The sequence below is a fragment of the Lissotriton helveticus genome, chromosome 2_1 (genome assembly GCF_964261635.1).
Source record: "Lissotriton helveticus chromosome 2_1, aLisHel1.1, whole genome shotgun sequence".
Lineage (NCBI taxonomy): Eukaryota > Metazoa > Chordata > Amphibia > Caudata > Salamandridae > Lissotriton > Lissotriton helveticus.
Genome location: NC_136059.1, coordinates 1,523,777,713 through 1,523,793,350, shown reverse-complemented (window position 1 = coordinate 1,523,793,350; position 15,638 = coordinate 1,523,777,713). Strand labels below are relative to the sequence as shown.

At 44.8% G+C, this 15,638-nt stretch overlaps 1 protein-coding gene across 2 annotated transcripts in view; it reads right to left on the bottom strand.

Moving 5' to 3' along the window:
* The window catches only part of LOC144818754 (uncharacterized), a 250,040-nt gene that overhangs the window by 32,791 nt on the left and 201,611 nt on the right, over nucleotides 1-15,638 (bottom strand). The window lies entirely within an intron of this gene.

Sequence of the window (15,638 nt, the reverse complement as noted above, 5' to 3'; positions counted from 1 at the left end):
TCCAAAACAAGTACAAAATGTTCAAAAAAACATTAAAAAAATATAACACCACAAAAAGAAGAAAAAAACAGTTCTTTTTAGAACTACCTTTACTTTATAAAAATAAACCTATATTTTTAAAGAATCTGTGTCAATCTTTTTTCTGCAGGGTACGCGTACCGGTACGTGCACCGGGGCACGCACCGGGGAGCGCACCGAAAAAAAAAAGAAAAAAAAATTAATGAAGGAGTTAGCATGAGGGAATAACACAAAGAGAGTAATGTTAAGAGAAAGAGAACTAGAGGGAGAAACACAGAGGGATTGTTTATTACATAGTAAAAAACAGAGAAGGTGTAATAGGGTGAAAGTGAGAAAAGGAAAATGAATAAGGGAGTGAAAGAAGGGAAGAGAGAGGAAGAAGACTAAAGAAGAGATAGTGAGAGAATGTGAGTGGGTGTTGAAAGAAAAAGAAAGGACAGTAAAAAATGGAGAATGAAGGGTAGTAACGGATCCGGGATAAATGAACAACGGTGAGAGAGGGTAAGAAAAGAGCAGTGAGTATAAGTAAAGAGGGGTGAAAGAGGGTGAAAAATTGAAGTAGGATAACACATGGGGAGTGATAAAGAGAAAGGACAGAGACAGTAAAGGAAAAGGTGCCTGAATAGGTCTGAGTGACACAGCAAAGAAAGGTAAGTAATGCAGTATGTGTGACTTATAGGGAGTCAGTGGGTGTAGGTCGGGGTGTGGGTGTGTAAGGTGTGTCTGTGGGTGTGAGTGTGTGGGGTATTTCGGTGTGGGTAGAGGTGAGGGTGTGTGAGATATGTGTGAGGGGTGTATGGGTGTGGGGAGTATGTGTGTGGGATGTGTGTGTGTGTATGGAATGTATGTGTGTGTGAGAGTAGTGTGTGTGGGGAGGTGTGTGTATGTATGAGGTGCGTGTGGGGTGTGTATGTGGGGTGTATGTCAGAGGTGTGTGTATGTGTTAGGAGGGGGATGAGGTGTGTGTGTAGGAGTGAAGTAAATAATTAAGAAAAACAGAATGAGTGAAAAAGCAAAGGAAGGAAACAGAGGGTAAGTGAAGTAAAGAATAGGGACTGAAAGAAGTTGAATATGAGAGGGGAATAGGGAAAGGGGAGTAAACATGGAGAATATGAATAAGTGAGGGAAGCAGAGTAAAGAAACAGGAGTGAGGTTGGTTTAGAAAATATTAGTGAGCTTATAGTAAAGGGTGATGACAAACAACATTTTTTTAGTCACACTTACCGTATAATAAATGTAACTGTAATTACATTTTTTGACTACACTTTGTATCTGTGAAAGAGAAAAGAAAAAATAAGTTATAATTAGTAAAATATGTATTTTAAATTAAAAGATACAAATGAAGAGGTTAAAAATCATAACAGTGTATTTAGAAATAAAGTAAGAGTGAAGGACAAAGAAAGGGAAATAAAGTAAGGTAGAATGAGAAAAAGAGAAAAAGAAATAGAAGGAGAGCAAATTACTAAGAGTAAGGCATATAGATTCACTGACAGAGAAAGAGAAGAACAGAGAAATTAACTGAAGGTAAGAAAGATACTAAAACATTGTGAGTTAGTAAAACTAAGTCAGGAAACAGTAGTAAGTAAAAAGATAATGACAGAGATGGAAAAGAGTCTAATTAAGGATGCATTTAGAAGAATGAGGAATAGAAGATAACTGAGAGTAAGTGAAGAACAGTCATAGAGTGAAGGGATGAAGAGAGAGAGAGGATAATATACAATGATTGAGGGAAATGGAGTGAGGAAGTTAGTACACAGACACACTAAGAGAAAAACTGAGTGAGGTGGAGTACAATGAGTGAGCGAAGGAAATGAGTAAGGGAGCAAAAAAGGGAAACAGAGGAGAAGACGACTAAAACAGTGGTACTGAGAGAAAATAATTTGGTGATGAAAGTAAAGAGAAGGACATTGAAAGTAAGGAAATGAGGGATAGTAATGGAACCAGAGTAAAAGAAATAAGATGAAGAACGATGACAGAGGAGCAGTGAAGTTGTTGTAAAAGAAATGATGGAAGGTAGATAAACACAAGTGAACATAACACAAGAAGAGTGAGGCACTGAGGACATAGAGGTAGTGAACGAAAAATAGGGAGAAGAGGTCAAAAGAAAAGAGCAAACAAAGATAAGCGAGGGAGAGTGGGTGATTTATAGTGATAGAGTGCGACAATACTGCTGAGTGAGTAAAGAGGAATTACTAAAAGAGCAAAGTAGGAAAATACGGAAAAGGGAAGTAAAGCAGAGAGACTGAAAGCTGGAAAGTTATGCAAGGGAGAGAGGGGATGCAGTCAGTTGAAATGAGAATGAGGGGTTGTGAAAGAAGTGGAGAAAAACAACAGGGTTGAAAGAGAGTGAAAGAAAGACATTATAAGTGAGTAAAAAGAGCTGAAAGAGGGTGGAAAAAGAAGAGTGAGTGTGAGACAATGGGAATATAATTTAAATTACAGAATACAAACTATAGATTAACTTGTACAACATGTTACATAGTTTATTTTTGCTGTTCTCAGAATATATTGAATTTCACTTAAAAAAGTGAGTTCAAACTACTCATCATATTACAGCGGGGGAAAAAAACACAATCAAAAAGATTGTGTTTTTAAAAAACCCATCTAAAGTTATAAATAACAAACGTACACTAATCTTTCATTTACTTACTTTTCCTTTAGGCCAAATAGTATATCATGAAGTTCCTTTTCGTTGGAAAATACTCTGCTGTTCTATAAAAATTCCATTTAATTGACTTTCTAGAAGACAACCTTGAAGAACATTTGAAATATTTTCATTATTTTCATATACTCCTTCTGTTCAGTCATAACTCTTTCCTCATTCCTTCACCATTCCTTAAGGCCAAATAGTGTCAGATGTATCATTATATTTTCAAATGAATTAAAACAAACTCTAAAATTACCGTTTTTCCGACGTTCTGAAAGAAAGGCTCAAACAACATTTTCATAATATTCAAATTTACCTAATTCCATCTGTGACTTACTCATGTTCATCATTTCCAATAATACTGATATCACTTCCTATATGATCCACTTACAGTACCTATATGACAAATCAATTATTTATATTATCTTGATCACTTTTACTCTGAATATAATTTTAAATAGCAAACTAACCTTTATTAACTGCTCCCGTCTTCATAGGCCAATTACCTTTACTTACATTTCGGTTCTAAAAACACTAGATATGAATTTTTTAAGTCAAAAGGCAAACGTTGTTTAAAAGTCAAATGAGTGTCATTACAAAGGGTCCAACCTTTAAAACTTTTTAAATAGCATGTGTAATGCCCTGATGTTGTTGAAGGACCGTCATGATAAATAATAGCTTTAGTTCCAAACGTTCTTCCTGAAATTGATAACTGAGAAGCCACAACATTTTTAATAGAAGTTGTCAATTTCGTTCCATCAGCTCTACATCGTTGGAACATTAAAATGACATAGTGACCATAACTTTGCAGAAATAATGTGGACAGCATTGTAGACTTACATTGGGTACACACCATATTGTGATCAGCTGCTTTAACTAGATTATTGAAAGACACTGATTTGCAGTCTGGTAAAGTCAAATGTATAAATCTTTCAGTGTCTATTCTAGTAGTACTTGATAAAGTACAGTTATCACAGTCATGTTGCCATTGATAAGAAAGGTTAAAAAGATTTTTTTATATCTACTCCTTCATCTTCCAATACATCAAACATATACATTAAAAATTCCTGACAATCCTGCTGAATTATCTGTGAAAATTGATTTTGACCAGAACATATGTCTAGAAGATTTCTAATTTCTGAAACACTTTCTATTTTTGCTCTATCACTGCTACATTTCTCTAACACAGAATTCAATAAACAGCAAAATGTTTGATCCCGATGAACAAGTTACTTACCTTCGGTAACGATATATCTGTAAGAAACAGTAGTTAGTATTAGATTCCTTACCTTAGAATATCCCCAGGCGTCAGTCTGGATCCGGAAACTTTTGCGTAGCAGTACCCCTGCGCGTCGGTAGGCGTCGTCTGCAGGCGTCCCCTGCGGCTCCGCGTCGTCGGCGTCGTGCGCCGTGATGACGTCGCTGGAGTATATAGACGCCGCCTCCGCGCGCTGACGTCAGTTCTTTGCACACAGCTTTTCCGCGCCAGAACACGCAGAGCCATGTGAGAACTAACACTGGTGCCATTTGAAACTAGGGCCCTGAAAGGGATGTCCTTAACCCTAGGTATCAGTTCGCAGAACGGGGAGGATGGGTGGGGCGGTAAGGAATCTAATACTAACTACTGTTTCTTACAGATATATCGTTACCGAAGGTAAGTAACTTGTTCATCTGAAAGAAACAGGTTAGTATTAGATTCCTTACCTTAGAATAGATACCCCAGCAATACCAACCCCGGTGGTGGGTCTGCGAACCAATACAACCTACACCAGAAAGTCCTGGAGGACCGAACGGCCAAAGAAGCCATCCCTCCGGACTTGACTGTCCAGGCAGTAGTGCCTCGCAAAGGTGTGCAGCGAGGCCCACGTGGCCGCCTGGCAAATGTCCTGCAAAGGGACTCCCCGGCCCAGGGCAGTAGTAGCCGCCGTGGCCCGAGTGGAATGGGCCCTCAGCCCAACAGGAGGCTCCTTCCGAGCCAAAGAGTAGCATGCTTTGATGCACAGGACGACCCACCGAGAGATGGTCCGCTTCTGTACCGCCCTTCCCTTCTTCTCACCCACGTAGCCAACAAACAGTTGGTCATCCACCCGGAACTGGCGTGTGCGATCCATGTAAAATGAAAGCGCACGTTTTGGGTCCAGACGATGGAGCCGCTCTTCATCCTTCGAAGGATGCGGAGGCGGGAAGAAGGAGGGCAAGGTGATGGACTGCCCAATGTGAAAAGCAGAGACTACCTTGGGCAGGAAAGAAGGTCTAGTCCGAAGAACCACCTTATCAGGATGAACAGACAAGAAAGGAGGTTTAACAGAAAGAGCCTGGAGCTCACTCACTCTCCTGGCAGAGGTGATAGCCACCAGGAAGGCCGTCTTTAAAGTGAGAAGACGGAGAGGACAGGAATGAAGAGGCTCAAAGGGAGCGCACATCAGGAAAGTCAGAACCAGGTTCAAGTCCCACTGAGGCATCACGAACGGAGTTGGGGGATACATGTGCGTGATGCCCTTCAAGAATCGTAACACAATAGGGGACTTGAATAAAGATGGCTGATCAGGTAGCCTCAAGAAGGCGGAAAGGGCAGAAAGATAGCCCTTGATAGTGCCCAGAGCAGAGCCCTGCTGGGCAAGGGAAAGGAGGAAGAGGAGAACCTCAGACAGAGGGGCAGAAAGGGGATCCACAGCCTTTGCTGTGCACCATGCCACAAATCTGTTCCACCGGCAGGCGTATACCGACTTTGTGGAGGGACGCCTGGCTGCCAGAATTACATCACAGACTTCAGGAGGCAAGTCAAATGGCCTCAACTGCCGCCGCTCAATCTCCAAGCATGGAGGTGGAGACTGGACAGGTTCGGGTGGAGGACCGTCCCCTGCTGCTGCGACAGAAGGTCCTCCTGAAGGGGCAGGCGGATCGAGGGACCGACTGTCATGCTGAGTAGCTCGGGATACCAGTATCTTCGAGCCCAGTCCGGGGCCACAAGGATAACTTGGGCCCGGTCGCGCCTGATCTTCTTCAGCACTCTGGGCAGAAGTGGTATAGGCGGAAAGGCGTACAACAGACCGCAACTCCACTCGCGCCGAAAGGCGTCGCCGAGCGAGTGCCGTCTTGGAAACTCCAACGCGCAGAACTGATGACATTGCGCGTTCTCTTCTGTGGCGAATAGATCTAACCAAGGCTCTCCCCATTGCTGAAAGAGGCCTCTCGCCACGTCCGAGTTCAGACGCCATTCGTGATCCACCGAGCACCGACGGCTGAGTTCGTCCGCCCTGGCGTTCAGAGAACCTGCCAGGTGTTGAACCGTCAGAGTCACGCCCTGACGTTCCAGCCATTGCCAGAGACGCAGAGCCTCCTGGCAAAGGGTCCACGACCCCACACCGCCCTGTTTGTTGCAGTACCACATGGCGGTGGTGTTGTCCGTGAACACCTGCACTACACTCCCGTTGACAAAGGGGAGGAATGCCTTCAGTGCTAGGCGAATCGCCCGCAGCTCCAACAGGTTGATATGGAGCCGGGACTCCGCCGGAGACCAGATGCCTCTGATCTCCGCCTCTCCCAAGTGGCCACCCCAGCCCTGGAGGGACGCGTCTGTCACAACCACGTGCTCCGGTTGGGGAAGGGAGAGGGATCTGCCTCTGACCCAATCGCGGTCCGTAAGCCACCACTGCAACTGTCTCGCAGTGCCCTCCGAGATCAGGACATGGTCGGATAGGTTGCCCTGATGCTGGGCCCACTGAAACTTCAGGTCCCACTGCAGAGCCCGCATCCGCCACCTGGCGTGATGCACCAGTAGGATGCAGGAGGCCATCAGCCCCAGAAGCCGCAGCGTCAACCTGACCGAAACCCGGAATAACGGCTGAAAGATGGGAATCAGAGCCTGAATATCCCGGACCCGCCGTTCCGGGGGATAAACCCGAAACTGCGCCGAGTCGAGAACCGCTCCGATGAAAAGGAGCTTTTGAGAGGGACACAGGTGTGATTTCGGCACATTGATGGAAAACCCCAGCTCGTGCAGGAGGTCTGCCGTCATCTGAAGGTGGTGGACGACTGTCTGGGGCGAGCCCGCCTTCAACAACCAGTCGTCGAGGTAGGGGAAGACTGAAACCCCTAACCGGCGCAGATGAGCTGCGACCACCGCCATCACTTTCGTGAACACCCGTGGGGCGCTGGTAAGGCCGAATGGGAGCACGATAAACTGAAAGTGCTCCTGGCCTACCGTGAACCGCAGGTAACGCCGGTGGGCCGGCAGGACGGGGATGTGAAAATACGCATCCTGCAAGTCCAACGCTACCATCCAGTCTTGAGGGTCTAGAGCAGCCAAGACCTGAGCCAAAGTCAACATCTTGAACTTCTCCTTCCGGAGGAAGCCGTTGACGTTCCGTAGGTCCAAGATAGGACGGAGGCCTCCTTTGTCCTTCTTGGGCACCAGAAAGTAGTGGGAGTAGCAACCACACCCTACTTCTGGCCCAGGAACGCGCTCGATGGCCCCCTTGGCCAAGAGGGCCGTAACTTCCTCCTGCAGAAGTGTCAAGTGGTCCCCCGACACACGGTGGTTCTGCGGTGGCATGGCTGGAGGAGTGGACTCGAAGGGGAGGGCGTAGCCCCTTCGAACGAGCTGCAGCACCCACCTGTCCGATGTTATCGCGCGCCAGCGGGAGTGGTGATGGCGAACCCTGCCACCCACTGGCGTCACGTGAGCCCGAAAGCTCGGACTAGGAAGGCTTGGATGCAGCAGCGGGGGGAGGCGTGGACTGACCTCGCCGCTGGCCTCTACCGCCACCACGGCGGAAACCACGGGCGCCACCGCGCTGGGGAGCGTTCTGCGGCGCGTGGCTGGCAGCACGTGTGGGACCGCCCCTCCCTTGGCCACGAAAGGGGCGAAACGAACCCGTCTGCTGGCGCTGGGTCGAAAGACCCAAGGACTTGGCCGTGACCCTGGAGTCCTTGAAGCGCTCCAGCGCGTGGTCCGCTTTGTCACCAAACAGGCGACTGCCATCAAATGGCATGTCCATGAGTGTATTTTGGACGTCTGGCGAGAAGTTGGCAGATCTCAGCCAAGCATGGCGACGAATCGCCACCGTCGTGGACATAGCCCGTCCCAGCGAGTCGGTCGTGTCCAGACCACAACGGATCGAGTACCGCGCCGCATCCCGGCCTTCAACCAAGGCCCGGGTGAGCTTGTCCCGCACTTCCTGGGGGCATTGCGGCAAACACTCCTCGACCGTATCCCACAGGGAGTGGGTGTAGCGGCCCAAGAGGCACGCGGTATTACAAGACCGCAGTCCAGCGCTCAAAGAGGAAAAGACCTTTTTACCAAATTGGTCATACCGCTTTGATTCCCGATCGGGCGGAGCCGACGGGAACGCGGACTGTGAAGTGGAGGCCTGGATCACCAGACTCTCCGGGGAGGGATGGGTGGATAGGAAGGCAGGGTCGTCCGAGCACGGACGGTGACGCCTGGCAACGTTCCAGTCAACCGGTGCACCGGAAGCGGGCCTGGACCAGGTGCCCAAAAGGACATCCGTCAGGGCCTCATTAAACGGCAGCAGAGGCTCCTGGGGGCATGACTGCGGTTTAAACACTTCGGTCAGAATGTTCGGCTTGACCTTCGCGACAGGGAGCTCAAGGCTCAAAGCCTTGGCAGCCCTCATCAGGACCACCGAATAGGCAGCACCTGCCTCAGACGCCACAGGGGTCGGGGAGACAAACCCAGGGTTGGGCGACTCGTCCAGACCACTGGCATCACCCAGATCACCTACCCAGTCCACATCATACTGGCAGGCACGGGATAAAGGGTCCTCAGACCCCTCCCAACCCTCTCCATACTCGTCCTCATCGCCGTATTCTGGATCGACGATATAGACCTCGGGGTCAATGGGCCCCATCGGCGCCGGATCCGGCGTCGGACGACGCCGGTCCGACTCCGCGTCAGGAGTCAGAGGGGGAATGGGGGTGGCGCCGCGTGGCGTCGGCGCCGGGGACCCGACGCCGGCCGGAACCGACGGCGGAGTCGCTGCACCGCGCGGAGGCGGTACCACGGGTTGGCCCAAAGGAACCGACGCCGGAGAGGCCGGTAGACCAGCCGGCGACGAACCTGAGGGGCCCAGCGGCGCCGGGGCCGGAGCCACCGGCGGCGTCGAGGCAGGAGCACCCGAACCGCTCGGGCCCCCAGACGGGACCGACGGGCCCGCAGGCGCCGTAGGCCCCGCCGGAGGAGACCTCGCCCTCATAGCTATGAGGAAGGCCTCGATCTCCTCACGCGACGCGCCTTCCCCAGGGACCGACTGGTATGGGGCAGACGGCGTCGGCGACCCACGCGGGCCCGCGTGGGTGGGGCCACCCGAGCCCCCGGCCGCATCACGCGGGCGTCGGGGGGAGTCGGGGGTACGATGACGACGCCCCGACTTCTTACGCTTACCTGACGAACCGGAGGAATGGTGGCGACTCCCGGAGCGCTCATGGCGGCTCCGCGATCGTTCCTTCGACCGCTCCCTCGACCTCCGACCGGACCGGGACCGCTCTCGACGCGGGGCCGACACACGGAGCTCGAGAAGCTTGCGGGACCGCTCCCGCCTAGCTTTACCAGTCAAGGCCCGACAGTCGACGCAGGACTCCACGTCGTGGTCCGCGCCCAGACACCGGAGGCAGAGTCGATGGTGGTCGGTGACCGACATCAGGCGGTCGCACTCGTCGCAACCCTTGAAACCGGGCATCCTACCGGCACCGTAGAAGATTAAGTAGTTAACAAGAAACTTGGTCAAAAGACCGGAGTAGTGCTCTTCGGATCTGCGCTAACTGGCGCGGAAAAAAGAAGAACTGACGTCAGCGCGCGGAGGCGGCGTCTATATACTCCAGCGACGTCATCACGGCGCACGACGCCGACGACGCGGAGCCGCAGGGGACGCCTGCAGACGACGCCTACCGACGCGCAGGGGTACTGCTACGCAAAAGTTTCCGGATCCAGACTGACGCCTGGGGATATTCTAAGGTAAGGAATCTAATACTAACCTGTTTCTTTCAGATTTTCAACAATCTGTTCTTGTACATTTTGAAGAAAAAAAACAACATTAACTACTACATTAGCATAGCAGTTGACACCAGAACTGTTTTCAAACTGAAATCCAACAACATCTTCAACAGAATCCTTTTTCTTTCTGCTTACAATTACAGTTTTATCTACTTTTTGTCTTTTTGCTAGTACCTCACTGCAATTATTCTCATTTCTTCTTTTTCGGCCTACCACACGTTTTTCAAACAGAGGATATTGAGGCAAATGTGGAGCATACTCTTCTTAACCTATTGTATTCTTTAACACAATCTAGATCAGCACAAATCTTTGTTTCATCACACTCAATCAAGTACAATCCTGATAAAGTTCTGACTCGTGATAATGCCACATATGCCATACCCTCTTTAAACACAGAACTTCCAATGTTCACCAAAGCACTATCTACACTTAAACCTTGAGATTTATGAATTGTCACTGCATATGCCAAACAAACAGGAAACTGTTTTCGGCGAACATATAAGTCTTTCACAAGCAAAAATCTAGCTGAACAACGACAAATTTGTTCTATTTCGTCAATGCCATCAAATTTAATTTTTAAAATTTCAATTCCATCTCTATTTTTGTAATTCACAAAACCAACAACATGACCCATTGTTCCATTTACCAGACCTCTTTCAACATTTAAATTCCTTCTCAAAATGAAACGACAATTTAAACACACATTCAGAGTCTTTTCAAAACCAGCAGTTTTAGATATAGTCTTCTCTAATGAATCCAATTTTGATTTCAAATTTTCTGACAAAATAATTGTTGCTCCCATATGCTCTATTTTATCTATAGCTTCCAGTTTCACTATCTCTTCATTTTCTAAGTTTAACATTTTGTTATTGAACATGGAACATTCTTTCAGAGTAGGTATCAAACATATGCCAGATTTCTTCTCGTTAATTTTCTTAAAAATATTCTCTGGAAGAATGTTTTCATTTGGGTACAAATTTGAAATTAATCGTCCAAGTAAAGCTTCTTTCCCATGCTGACTTATTTTTCCAATTCTTATATCTTGTAGAATATTTTTATAATCTTCATCCTTTGCCTGCCGCATATTTTGGAGTAGTTCTGCATATTTGAAATTTAACCATACATTAACGTTTCCAATGCTTCCTAGGCACTTCCTGGTATCTTCATGCGTGACCATTTTAAACACTGGTTGACCTTTCACTGGAGTCAACTGCAGTAGATCTCCAAAAACAATAATGTGTTTTCCTCCAAATAAGACATCATAGTCTGTTCTAAGAATTTCTTGCATTCTGAAATGCACAAAAGCAAGCATTAGATTTGATAGGAAGTTTCATTTTCTTCAGGACTTTGGAAACTTCAGAACACGCATCTCCAGATAGCTTATGGTATTGCAATTTGTTATCATGCTCCACTGGCAGCATCAGTAAGCGATGTAAAGTAATCCCTTTAATATTATGTGCTGCCAGCCCAGTTGGAGCGGTAACAACACAAGACAGCGATGATTCAGTCCTTTTCTGCAGATAAGTTGCAATTGCTTTAATCAGAAAACTTTTTCCAGTTCCCGCTTCTCCACTCACGTACAGTCGGATAGGCTTAAATGATGTACATGAGCACTCTTTCTTCTCATGACTCAATCCATGTTCAACCTGTTCTGTGACTTCGTCATATATCTGTTTCTGCTCAAGGTTTAATTGTTTCACCAAATCTTCTAAATTAATTACATCCTCTTGAGCTTGCTCCATAGCTCTTTCTACCTCATCCATGGCAGTGGCAGCTTTATTTTAGATAATTGGTCCTCCTAGTGGATCCTGACTCAATGAAGCAGAACTCTGACTGTCTTGAGAACTGTCTCTCGCAATCTCTGCAGCAATTGTTGCTTCTTGCTCTATTTCTTCATTTAACATTTGCAGATAATTTGGAAAAACAGGACATTCTATGGTATCCTTGGTTGCATTAAAAGAGTCTTCATAACAGAGAAAATCTCCAAGTAGTTCCTCTTCTGTACGCCATGGTTTAAAGAGTTGCAAAAGAGCCAAATAGTAAAATTCTCTTTTGTCTGGATTTTCACAACTCAATTTTCGATGATTAATCAAATGACCTTTTCTCTGTTTCACTAAACATCCTTCACATCCAATGACAGCATATATTCCATTATTGATATCTTCTCTGATGTTCCTCTTATAAATATATCTTTGCAGAACTTCACACAAACAAGCGTTCTCAAGGTGAGGACTTCTATTTGGATAGTATGTATCCAACACGTTTGTCGTCAAAATATCTGTACTTTCTGGTTCTTTCTCTGCCAAATACTCTATCTCTTGTACAGATTTCAAAACTCGGTTTCGTGTTGCAGCAAGACCTAGACTTATCCAAATGATGGTTCTAGATTTGGCATAGAGACTTGCTGATGACAATCGATCAGAACATTCGTATGCTCCAATTTCTCGATGCGACAACATCTTGAGACTGTAACTATATAATTTCTTGCTTAGACTCTTTTCATGTGAAATGTCCTCCCACATTTCCTTCAGTTCTGTCTTTTCTTTTTTTGTGATGTAAGACGTCACATCGAGCCACAGCAATAGAATTGTCAGCAATGAATTGAATATCTATGTTAGCATTCCACATGGACAAAATCACTGGGTTGTAGTCGTTGATGTAGTTGGACTCTTCGTTTCTTTTTAAATTGTATGTATTTTTTGGTGATTTCCTCGTCACAGTATGTCGCAGAGAAGACATCAAATTATTTACTCTTCCTTTAGAAATCACTGGTCGTGGAAAGCCAAAACGACATTTTGTGTAGAACTTGTCCTTGTTTCTGAATTTTCGACGACAGTACTTTCGACAACGATGGGATTGAAAGCGTAAAACTTGTTGCCTTAAACTGTTTTCTTCTGTACTTTTCGGAACAGCACATGTTGAATACTCTTCAATGAAGCTCATCACTGTCTCATCCGAATCTGTTCCAAATTTGGGTGCATCTTTAATCCACAACAACATATGTATATGAGGAGCACCTCTCGCTTGATACTCCTTTCTCCAAAAGAAATCCAAAACCTCTCCAAGGGGAGGATTTTTTTTGTTGGTAATAAAAGACATCATGGCTTCAAATCTATGATTGAAATATCTGCATACATTCACTGGATCTAAAGAACACAGTTCTCCAGCAGTTTTGAATTCTATATTTTGAATATTTGCATTTGCCTCTCGTAGAAATTGAAGTAAGTCGTCCCATGCATACTCGGCTCAGCTAAGAGTGAGGAACCATGTAGGAGTTCCTAAGTTTCTTAGCATACATTTCAATTCCCCATGACGACGGAACCAATACTCGTTTGTACCACGCTGACAAGCCATGAGATTGATTAGATGAGATTCCAAAATATTATCCTGCATTCACTTTCTCCATAAAGTCCCTCGCCGAAACATTTTGGAAATGTGCTCCACTTTTCAGTATATGGTTTACTGCATAAGAAAGCCCAGACAAGTCACTTTCATACAGTAGATGAAACAAATAGGGAATGCATTGACCAAACCTTGGATCTTCGGCATATAATCTTACAGTTCGGTATTCAGATGCAGGAATTTGAAGTGGTCGATCGTCATATCGTCCACCTCGACCTGTTGGAAATAAATGTGGAAAACAACGAGCTTCCAAACTTTCTTCCCATACACTAATGGGACTTCCTTTTGCTGCTTTCATTTGAAACAAGTCAATTGCATTCCCCATCACTTCTTTGGAATGCAAAGGATGAACAGTATAATGTTCATATATTTCTTCACTTCTTGATACATCAACTTTTTCAATTTGGCCACCTGAACAATCACTGTCTTCATCTGCAGCTGTTTCCTCTGCTTCGACACATACATGTTTGTAGTACTCATTGTTTTTGACCAAATACAACGTTGCCTTTTTGACTTTCCTAACATCCACTAAATCTTGCCAGATTTTCTTACTCTTTGTCGGAACCCCATTAACTAGAATAACCAAAGGTTCCTCTTCCACTTTCTCTACACCAATTGTATCAATATTTTTCTTCAAATCTAGAGGCAATTAAACAACTCTTCCCTTTAATCCTCTCTGTAAATCTGAAGGAGGCAATTTCCCTATCTTAGGCTCCATGCGAACAATAGCCTGAAAAGGATGGACACATTGAATCAAAATAGACTCATATGTATTTAAATCCATCAATTCAGGAGGACTGTGTACCAACTCAAGATTATTATGAACAGCTCTAACAGGCATTCTGTTTTGATTTAATTTATCATAACAATATTTACAAATACGCTGATCAGAACTCAAATCAAAAGAATTCTCCACCCACAAATAAGTTGCAAAATCCTTCCACTCAATTATTTTTCTTTTCACTTTTTACGTATAAATCAACTAATCTAGTTTGATGCTTATAATGAGTTCGTCGACAACACACACAAGTAAAATTCGGCCTTTCACTTGATTTCACCTTAAACCTGGTAATTTCCTGGTCAAACTTTTCTGTACTTGAAATCTGTACATTGTCTTCCACAATACCTTGAATTTCTGTGTTAATTTCTACACTGCCCTCTTTTTCACCAAAATAAGAAATCTCAATTTCTTCACAAATCTTCTTCACATCTAATTCAGTTCCATGCAAAAGAGCACTGTTTAATTGTTTAAGCTTAAGTGCTGGACTTTTTGCATAATACAACATTCTCACTAATTTCCTCATTTTGGTATGATGCACTGCTAACATCCTAAAATGATGAAAAACACTTTGACAGACTTTTCTAGAAAGACAAGCCAGTGAATGGCCTTGCAAACCTGTCTTTTCTCTCACTCTGCAAGGATCTAAATCTTGCAACAACTTCATTTTCTGCTTCAGACGTTTCTTACTATATGTACGTAAGAAATTACAAAACAAATCGATTGAATCCTGTCGCACACTACAAATACGACTACACTTCCAAGTGTACACTGGACCCTTAGTACGTCTCCCTAAAACTTCATCAGTTAACACCTCTTCTGGTTCTCTAGGCACAAGTTTTTCTTTTTCAATCGGACAACCGTCTTTCACCTCATATGCTCGACCACTGGTGTCAACTGCATGCACTAAATCATTCTCCTGAAAATAACTCTCCTCATTAAAAAATGGCTCACAACTTGAACTGTGCATCCATTCTCCTGAAAAAACTTCACAAAAATTAGTCCGATTAATTACTCTTTTCCATCTACTGTTTGATTTAAAAACATCAATTGTCTTGTTAAGTGTCCTAATTCTATTGATTATTAAAATAAATAATTTTTTCTTAACTTCAAAAGCCTGATCAACAATCTTCTCTACATTTTTTTTCTTATAAAAAGCAGCTCTCTGTTTTCCTTTCCTAATGTTTTTTAACAAATTTAAAACCACCCTATTGCGAAACATTCGTTTACAAATGTCTCTAAACTGATTCTGCCTTCTATTCCGATACATATTATTCTCTCCTGCTCCAGTACTAACATTTTTTGAGGGCCTCTCCTTCCTTTTCAAACTTACTCTCTCCTTCTCTTTTTCTACATGCTGTCCAACATTTTTTTTTGTTCTACATATGTTCCGTAAGAAAGACTTAGTTATCTCACCGGGAGCTTCTTTCCTGTTTTTTGAAGTCTTTGTTGTGAAGGACTGCTGTAATTCCGATGCTGTTTTTGTTTGTAACCGTATTTCATTTTTCCTTCTTCTTTGCCTTGAGGGCATCTTTCCTTACTCTTAAAATCTTGATTTCAATCTGTGTTAAAAAATATAGCACATTATAGACCACTATTATCAAACAACAAAGCAATGACAAAAAGCAAACAGTCTATTCAGGGTTACAGATCAAGTGAGGATTCTCCAAGGGTGCAGAAGAGGTGAGACCTGTATTGAAGAGTGTAGTGGAAGAGAGGTATGCCCACAGGTACAAAGAAAGTGAGACCTGTGTCTAAGAGTGCAGTAGGAGATGAGC